Source organism: Pecten maximus, chromosome 1 (assembly GCF_902652985.1).
Source record: "Pecten maximus chromosome 1, xPecMax1.1, whole genome shotgun sequence".
Classification (NCBI taxonomy): domain Eukaryota; kingdom Metazoa; phylum Mollusca; class Bivalvia; order Pectinida; family Pectinidae; genus Pecten; species Pecten maximus.
In genome coordinates this window covers 48,965,887-48,974,856 of record NC_047015.1, presented here as the reverse complement: position 1 = coordinate 48,974,856, position 8,970 = coordinate 48,965,887, and positions in this window count along the sequence as shown.

Below are 8,970 nucleotides of genomic sequence, written 5' to 3'. Positions count from 1 at the left end.
CCACGAAGAGTACCGATGTAATAACGAAACCATAATTCCAGCTCAAAATCGATAAAAAGTTGCAAAGTACGCCCTTCAAAAGGAGACAAGGAAATAAGACCGGACGTTCCGGGAGAGTAAGCGTCTTTTGCCTCAGTGAAGACACCCATCATAGTTCTAAATCTATATCAAATATAAAACTGTCTCATGGTTTTCATTTACCTGCATCTCTCAGAACCTAGTGTAGTTAAATTTCTCCGACAGTAGTCAATAACTGTCATGAAATTGTGATAGAGGGGGGAAAAAGAAGAAAATAAAAATAAAAAAAAAAAAAATAAAAAAAAAGATGAATGAATAAACAAATAAATAAATAGTAGAAACAAAAAATAACACACAAAAACAACAATATTCATATAAATACTATTTACAGATAAAAGGATAAAAGTCAACATGTTCAAATGAATTGTTTCTTTATCTTCATAGTTTATTGATGTATATTTCATCCTTGTCACAATATATTTCACTACTTAAATATTTCAATTGTTTTCAAGAACCATTACACATAAATGCTGTCTATCTATATATCTATTGTAGTTATCTACCAACCATCAAAACAACTGAAACGTGAAGAACGACCTTGCTAGCTAAGCTGAAGCCCTATCATGAAGGAAAAATGGGAGGAAAAACACAAGTGGACATCTGTGTGATCCGGGATTATATATCTTAGGGACAGGATATTATATAGTTATATGCTTGGTGATGTTACTCCACAGGGAATGTTTATAAATCACGCATGTCACCAGGCGTTGAACCCAGAACATTCACCGAACACCTGTAGTCGACCTTATGATAACTATATCTTGTTTGGCCTGGTCAATGACAAACAAATTACATGTATTGTCAATTTACACTTATATTTCATACGTCAGTTCAATTTCTATTTATAAGTTCATCGATGTCACGACTTGTCACAGCGTTGGTATCTTCTTGTTCTTGTTCTTGTTCTTGTTCTTCTTGTTCTTGTTCTTGTTCTTCTTCTTCTTCTTCTTCTTCTTCTTCTTCTTCTTCTTCTTGTTCTTCTTCTTCTTCTTCAGAGTTTAACACATATTAACAAAATCGTGTTTCTAACTCAAGCTCGATAAAACGAGAGCAAAGTTTGAGCAAAAATATAGATTTGAATGTAGACCCCTTGAAAAGTACAAGGAGAATAAGACCAAACTTCGTATCAGCTATATGGTATAGAAGGATGCTTACACGACACTGACAGATCATCTTGTATATCCAGGTGAATTCTTTAACCTTTGACATCGTTTTTAATTGCTTTACACTCCAGACAATTGTTAGGTTCAAAATATCTATATGATGATTATATCGTCCATGGAATTGGTCTAGTAATAAAACTGTACCTATGAATTACGGGCACGAGTCATAAAGTTGTCTTCTTTCGTCATTTGTGTTACTATGTGTTATTGATCCGAAGGTAAAGATTTGAATTTTTCTGTCGTAGTTGTACTGTGATGAATATATTTATATGTATATAAACTAAGATATGTTAGCTATACCTATCTTCATTAGTTACAAGGTCGATATTGCTCTTTAAATGACCATTTGTTTACTATGCTATATCCCAAGGAATAATTTCAGATACATTGTATCTACTAAAACTTACAGAGTCTTTCTGGTGTTTTTTTTTTTATCAAAGGTAAATGTTCGGTATGGTATTATAATTAGGAATCGACCGTGAATTTATTCGAGATTGTGTATGTTGGCAAAACTACCCAAGGGAGGTATTAAAGATGGCGCATATGACAAGTAGTCTCTAAATTCAGGCTTAGGCCCTTAGTATAATGAAAAACATTGGGAGGGAGAAAAAGGGCCCAATATGAGAGGTGTGCTCTTATTTCAGGTTCAGGTAACTAGTATATTGAAGAACATTTCGAGGGAGAAAAAGGGTCACATATAAGACGGGGTTGCTTAATTTAGGTGGTCACTAAGGCAGGTTTGTCTTTACCTTCCAGAGCAGGTTATGTTCCAGTCTAAAGGTGACATATCGGCTTTTATCAATCTCCGCGGACTCTATTTGGATTTAAAATGTCACATTTTCTTTCATTAGATCGTATCTTTGGAAAATGCATTTTTCAGGTACAGAGCAGGGAAACAATGCTTCCATTCCCCTAGAATTATGCCCGAATTTATCAAAATATCTGCTACTGCCAGCTTTCAGGATGGCACACCCAGTCATGGAGACACATGATTGTTCCGATATGAGAAGAGCTGGAACGTCCCTTTCTTAAAAATAGTTGGTTGTTTTATACGTTGAAATAACGCGGTAAAACTTACAAAAAATGAAATATGTTTCCATTGTTTACCTATCTAGAGGTTTTACTTTAACAAAACACAATAAAATTGACTGCTCAGCGGAGTTATACAAATAAAAAGGCGATGGGATATGATGTTTGTTTTACACAGAAGGTATATTCACTCAAATTCGACTTGACTTGCATTTTACTGATAAATCGTGATTAGAAGAAAGGTTTTATAACATATTTTGTCATGTTTCATATCATGACGCAATATGCTATGACAACGTCATCGACATTGAAAAAAAAAAAAAAAAAAAACCCGACGCTCGTCACTTAGTAACTTGTGGGTCTAACCTTTGGTTTAGAAGCCTTCCTATACAGGCCATATTTGCGGTACTCGGATTTAATGTATCTGTGCTATAGCCTGTTTTTCCAAAATGGTGTCACATCAACTGGAAGTAACCAAGTGTATATAAGAAAATACGTCACAAGAAGCAAGGAAATGCTGACAGCGACATTATTAACTATGAACTATGTAATTATCATTTTATCATTGATTCAATCGCCATGGGCGATAACGCTCCCTCCCTATGTCAACTATGCATATTTATACAGTCAATGACATGTCAACTTAAAGCTGATTGGAACAATTTGATTCTCTTACCCACATTTGCAATAATTATTCTCCCATCAGCAGTCTTTACGCATATCAATATTTTCAAATAACTTGCCGCGTCATTGCATATGGGTTTCGTGTTTAGCATTGTTGGTAATAGATCTACTCCCCTCCCCGCAACGATAGGCGAGAAGTAAAATTCCTACCTTATATACAAAGGCATTATACGATGATCAGAAGCGATGTATGTTTAGAGCTGTGATCAAAAGTACAAACCTCAGAATATGTAATACAAGGTAAAAATCATCAGGATGTGTGTTACGAGAATTTGTTCATGCTTATTTAATACGAAGAACAAATAATCAGTTTTTGTTGCACCGAGTAAATGTCAGGTTGGGTGATGTAAAATACAATTGGTCATGGACTTTGGTAAAAGTACAAATCAGCAGGATTTGTGTTACAAAGTACGAATCGTTATTTTTTTATATACAAAGTACACTAATCAGGGTTTGGGTAAGAAGTAATTGTTAGGCTATGATATACAAAGTACAGGACATCAATCAATCATGTGACACGAAACAATGGTAAGATTTTGTCGTGTAATGCTCACAAGTCCTAAACACTGGTTATTTGTTACACAAAGCACAAATGCTTACATTAACATACAAACTGCAAATAGTATTTTTTAAACAAATCATAAATATTCAGACCCCCCCTTTTTTCTGTAAGTTTCTGTAGACATTTTGTATCTACAAATTACAAATACCTGACTTTGTGATACAATGTACAAATCTTACTAAGCATTTTTGTTATTGTTAAACAAGACATATGCGTGTGTACTTTCGTTCATGGTTAGAAAAACAACGAAAGTGGTATACAGTATCAGGGCTTGAGATTCAGTGCATACGATGTAATGCTTTCAAGTATGTTGTGCTAAGTGTATATCAGGGCCCAGTTGTTCAAAAGATGATTAGGCTAATCACATTTTAACAACATTGTTCAAATCCTGATATAATAATTTCTGGTAGAACTAGCTTGTCAAAACTTTATGAAGTTCTTTAATTCCTTATTTTCTTCTAAATGACATAATTTAAAGATGATATACTCACAGGTTTTCCAACAAATGTGAAATGAAATGTTCACTAAACAAGTGATTAAGCTAATCACATTTTGAACAACTGGGCCCAGGTTAAACTGAAAATCTGACAGCTCTTGTCGATCTGTTTGTGTGTGTGTGTGTGTGTGTCTCTCTCTCTCTCTCTCTCTCTCTCTCTCTCTCTCTCTCTCTCTCTCTCTCTCTCTCTCTCTCGTCTTTGTGAATAATAGACAGCAATATGCAAATGACTTTCGTCCCAATGATTTTGATATTGATTTCATAAGCTTTTATTATGTATTATTTCTCCAAATTCTAACACCTCTGGGGATAGACAAATAATTCTGTATGAAGAAATTAAAAATGAAAGCCACCAGGTTTCCGGCGACCTTCACATTTGTTATTGTAATCTTCTACCATACTAGCCAGTTCCTAGGCGACATTACAGAATAATTACATCAATACCTAACAATACCTGACAAAAAATCTCAATTAATGTTGAAATATTTGTTTACATTCAATATTAGCCATGAGGGATAAGGCAATATAACATACATTTATTTCATTTTTGATTCTGCCTGGTTACAATATAGTATGTAAAATGTAATATGTTATTTAGATTCAAACTAGATATATTCATATGTTTTGATTATCGTCCCGTTAACGATCACTAATTGCAACAAGGGTTCTCCGCGTAGTAGCTGGTAGCTACCTCTCAAACTTACCTGATTAGAGATCGAACATTTTGACTGCTGTATTGTGTATCGACTCTATGTTAACTAACAATGTTTCCACATCATTAAATATCATCACAAAATTAACACCTTTTCTTCATGCCATTGTGAATGTCTACCTTATAAAAAATATCAATGACATTTAATGTAAGATTAGATTATACATTAAACAGCGATACCCCTTCATCTTAATGTGTTCCTCTTTCAATAATATGTTAACATGATGATTCTTAAATAATTGACAATTTTGGTTTTATGTTTTTCATTTTTTTCAATAATTTTTAAAGTCTGAATAAAATTTAATCAATTTCTATTTATTTTAGTGTTACTTCCGATCTATATTTTTAACAAAGGTTACAGCTTTTTAACACAACCTATTGATGACGTAGGACATTGTGATTAGTTAACATTGAAATAAATGTCCACATTAAGTTGTGTATTTATGATTATAAGTCAGCCAGGCGAGCTACACGCTATTCCACTTAGTTGGTTTTGATACGACACAGTCGTGTACGATACAATATACTTGCTGTTGCACGGACTTGCATGTCACAGCCGGATTTCGTTAAGTTATAATGTATAAGCCTGTTTCGTATCGAGGTCTCCGTTGAACACGGAACTTGAACGCTAGCGAGAAATGCGAACTGACAGTCGGCGTAACCTATGACGAGCTTAACAACAATAGCTTGACTTGTTGGGGTCGGTTATTTTTAGAAAAGGCGAGTAAGCTACCCATTGTGGTAACCTTTGTTCGGAACACATCTTTAGCCATCTGAAATAACGTTTAAATGTGACTAATATCTTTTAATTATAGAGTCGAGATAAATGTTCAGTTAGAACAGGTACAAATACTTAAAAACACCTTACTTATGTACTTTTAGAAAACCTTACAAAACTATCGCAGGTACTCACACAGCTAAAACTACCTAGGGACTCACAAATGTTGAAAACTCCTACAGGTACTCACACAGCTAAAACTACCTAGGAACTCACAAATGTTGAAAACTCCTAAAGGTACTCGTCACCTAAACCACCTAGGGACTCACAAATGTTGAAAACTCCTAAAGGTACTCGTCAACTAAACCACCTAGGGACTCACAAATGTTGAAAACTCCTACAGGTACTCACACAGCTAAAAGTACCTAGGGACTCACAAATGTTGAAAATTCCCACAGGTACTCACACAGCTAAAACTACCTAGGAACTCACAAATGTTGAAAACTCCTAAAGGTACTCGTCACCTAAACCACCTAGGGACTCACAAATGTTGAAAACTCCTAAAGGTACTCGTCAACTAAACCACCTAGGGACTCACAAATATTGAAAACTATCGCAGGTACTCATACAGCTAAAACTATGTAGGGACTCATACATTTTGAAAACTCCTAAAGGTACTCGTCAACTAAATCACCTAGGGACTCACAAATGTTGAAAACTCCTAAAGGTACTCACACAGCTAAAACTACCTAGGGATTCACAAATGCTGAAAATTCCCACAGGTACTCACACAGCTAAAACCACCTATGGACTTAGAACTTTTGAAAACTCCTGCAGGTACTCACACAGCTAAAATCACCTATGGACTTAGAAATGCTGAACACTTCTACAGGTAGGCACACAGCTAAAACTACCTATAGACTCAGAAATGTTGAAATACCTTTGGGTACTCGCTCAACTATACCACCTAGGGACTCAGAAATGTTGAAAATTCCCACAGGTACTCACACAGCTAAAACTTCCAACGGGTACAGGCTCAACAAACATATCTAGGTATTGAGAAATGTTGAAAACCTCTACTAAAATCCAAGGTGAAAAGAGGTTGAAAAATCCTATCCTTTTTGATAAAACCGCTCTTTATGAAATTATTTCAGCAACAAGACAGTGCAAGAGTATTAAACTCGGACATTTTTTGAAAAACTAAAATATAATAATATATAATTATTATATAAATATAATAGCAACACATAGGTCTGCCGTTGACTTTATGTAATCTTAAATGAGTGAACATATATCTGGTTAGTGTAATAGACAATACAGCGAATAACATATCAGGCAATTCATTATGAATGTAGAACTTATAGATAATGTCGAAGGCAAATTGTCGTATATATAACTTTTAATTAACACTGTTTATAACATATCATTGTTTACCTTTAGTACACAAACTCTGTTACGAAATGACCCCAGTTATCTAACGTTAATTTATCAATGTAGGTCATACGTTCTCATTTTACAAACTGATAACAGTTTCGGGAGCATTTTCTTATATAAACATAAGTTGTTACAGTAATGGAAACAGCTATTTTGTTTCGAATGTCGTTCCTCTCCATCAATATAAATGAAAAAGCCTAGTCTGTGTGACATGGGATGTAAATTTCATTATTCGTAACAGTTAATTATGATACAACAAAAGAGATTGACCTATTGTATCACGTTTGTCATGAATCAATCTTGACGTTTAATTTCGCAATGAACACATGCCATAACATATACCTCATTGTTAGACAAGTAATCAATATATATCTTAAATACATTTATTTTTATTTAATATGCGTCCCCAAATAAAGATTGATTTCTGGATGATGCCTATCTTATTAATGACAGTATGAAATATATTACAAAAGAAATTCAATAAGAACAGTTAACAAGAGGAACAAAAGGGGAAATGAACAACATCATCATTAACGCAAAGACAATAGTTTCCTGTGACACAGTTAATGTCATAGGTCTATAGGTGAATATAGAAGTATGTATAAAACAGGTAGACAAACAGTTCTTAATTTGAATATGTATTACAGTTTAAATGTTTTTAGCAAGAAACACCTTTGTCTTTGTTAGATAAGTTAGCTAGTGGTTGTCTGATACTAAAGATAGATAATACCTCCCCACCATGTCTTGACATTTCACAAGCACATCTGGACGGTATCCGCAATAAAAATGGCTAAAATACAATTTGTAAAATTAGAGGGGGCACATATGGCTTTGTATCTGATGTGGGTTAAATAAAACTGATTATGATTGCAACTATATCTTGTTAAATCATTCTCGATTTTCATTGAATTGATTAAATCTATGCCTATTGTTCTCGATTACGTAACAAAAATCATAGAGTAAATATTTTGCTATCTAATTGGATGAAAGAATACTTCAACCAACTGCAAGTAAATCTGTAACTGTTCTCTTGTTATTCGTCATTTATAAATGAATAAATGAATAAATAAATGAATAAATAAAATAGATAAATAAATAAATAAATATATAAAATAAATAGATAAATAAATAGATATATAAATAAATAGATAAATGAAATAAATAAATAAATATATAAATAAATAGATAAATAAATAGATATATAAATAAATAGATAAATGAAATAAATAAATAAATAAATAAATAATAAATAAATAAAAATATATTATGTTAGAACAGATTATATCAATTAGCTATCTTATCACATCTTTTATTGCACTGTTAAACATGCTATAAGACAACAGATCCTATATGTTAACGATATAAGTAATTTTAAAGCAAAAGTTTAAGTATCTAATTATACCTGATAAATCAATAAAAACTTGTATTCAAAGGAGACGCATGATACCATTCCTGTGTTTGACATGATATTATATGACAGATATCACGTGCGTGTATGTTAATTCCTGTATTCCGGAACACCTGGTTTAATGACGTTTTAGGAGGATTTTTATGATGATTTAGTTTTATATTACATCATACTATTCATTTGAATTTTCAAATTAATTTCAGGTCGTGCCCTTCTGTGCGTGGTGTTCTGTTCCATATATTTAATTAAAAGTGCAATGTACACTATGTATATCCAGGTTGAAATACCCAATGTCCGAATGAATGGAAGATGTCATACATGTATTGATCGCTAATGGGATTATAGATTTTATTTACTCAACATCGACTTGGTTTGATCTTGCAGTCAAAATGTCAATTCATATCAACAGCTCGCCATCTCGCATGAAACATTCGAATTTGTTCTGTTGATACGTTGTTAATGTCACAAAAATCGACTAGGGAGGAAAATGTGTCTGCGTAACACATGTTCTCATAACATTTCCTCATTACAGTGCGAAAACAAATCCAATAGGCGTGTTGCGAAGACGGAGAATTACCCAGGTCGAAGGTCAACTTCACCGAAGATCTTCAATGAATGGAATCACAGATTCCCACACTCTGTCTCAATATTATGACTCCAGTGAAATGTAGTTCCCAGTAAATCAT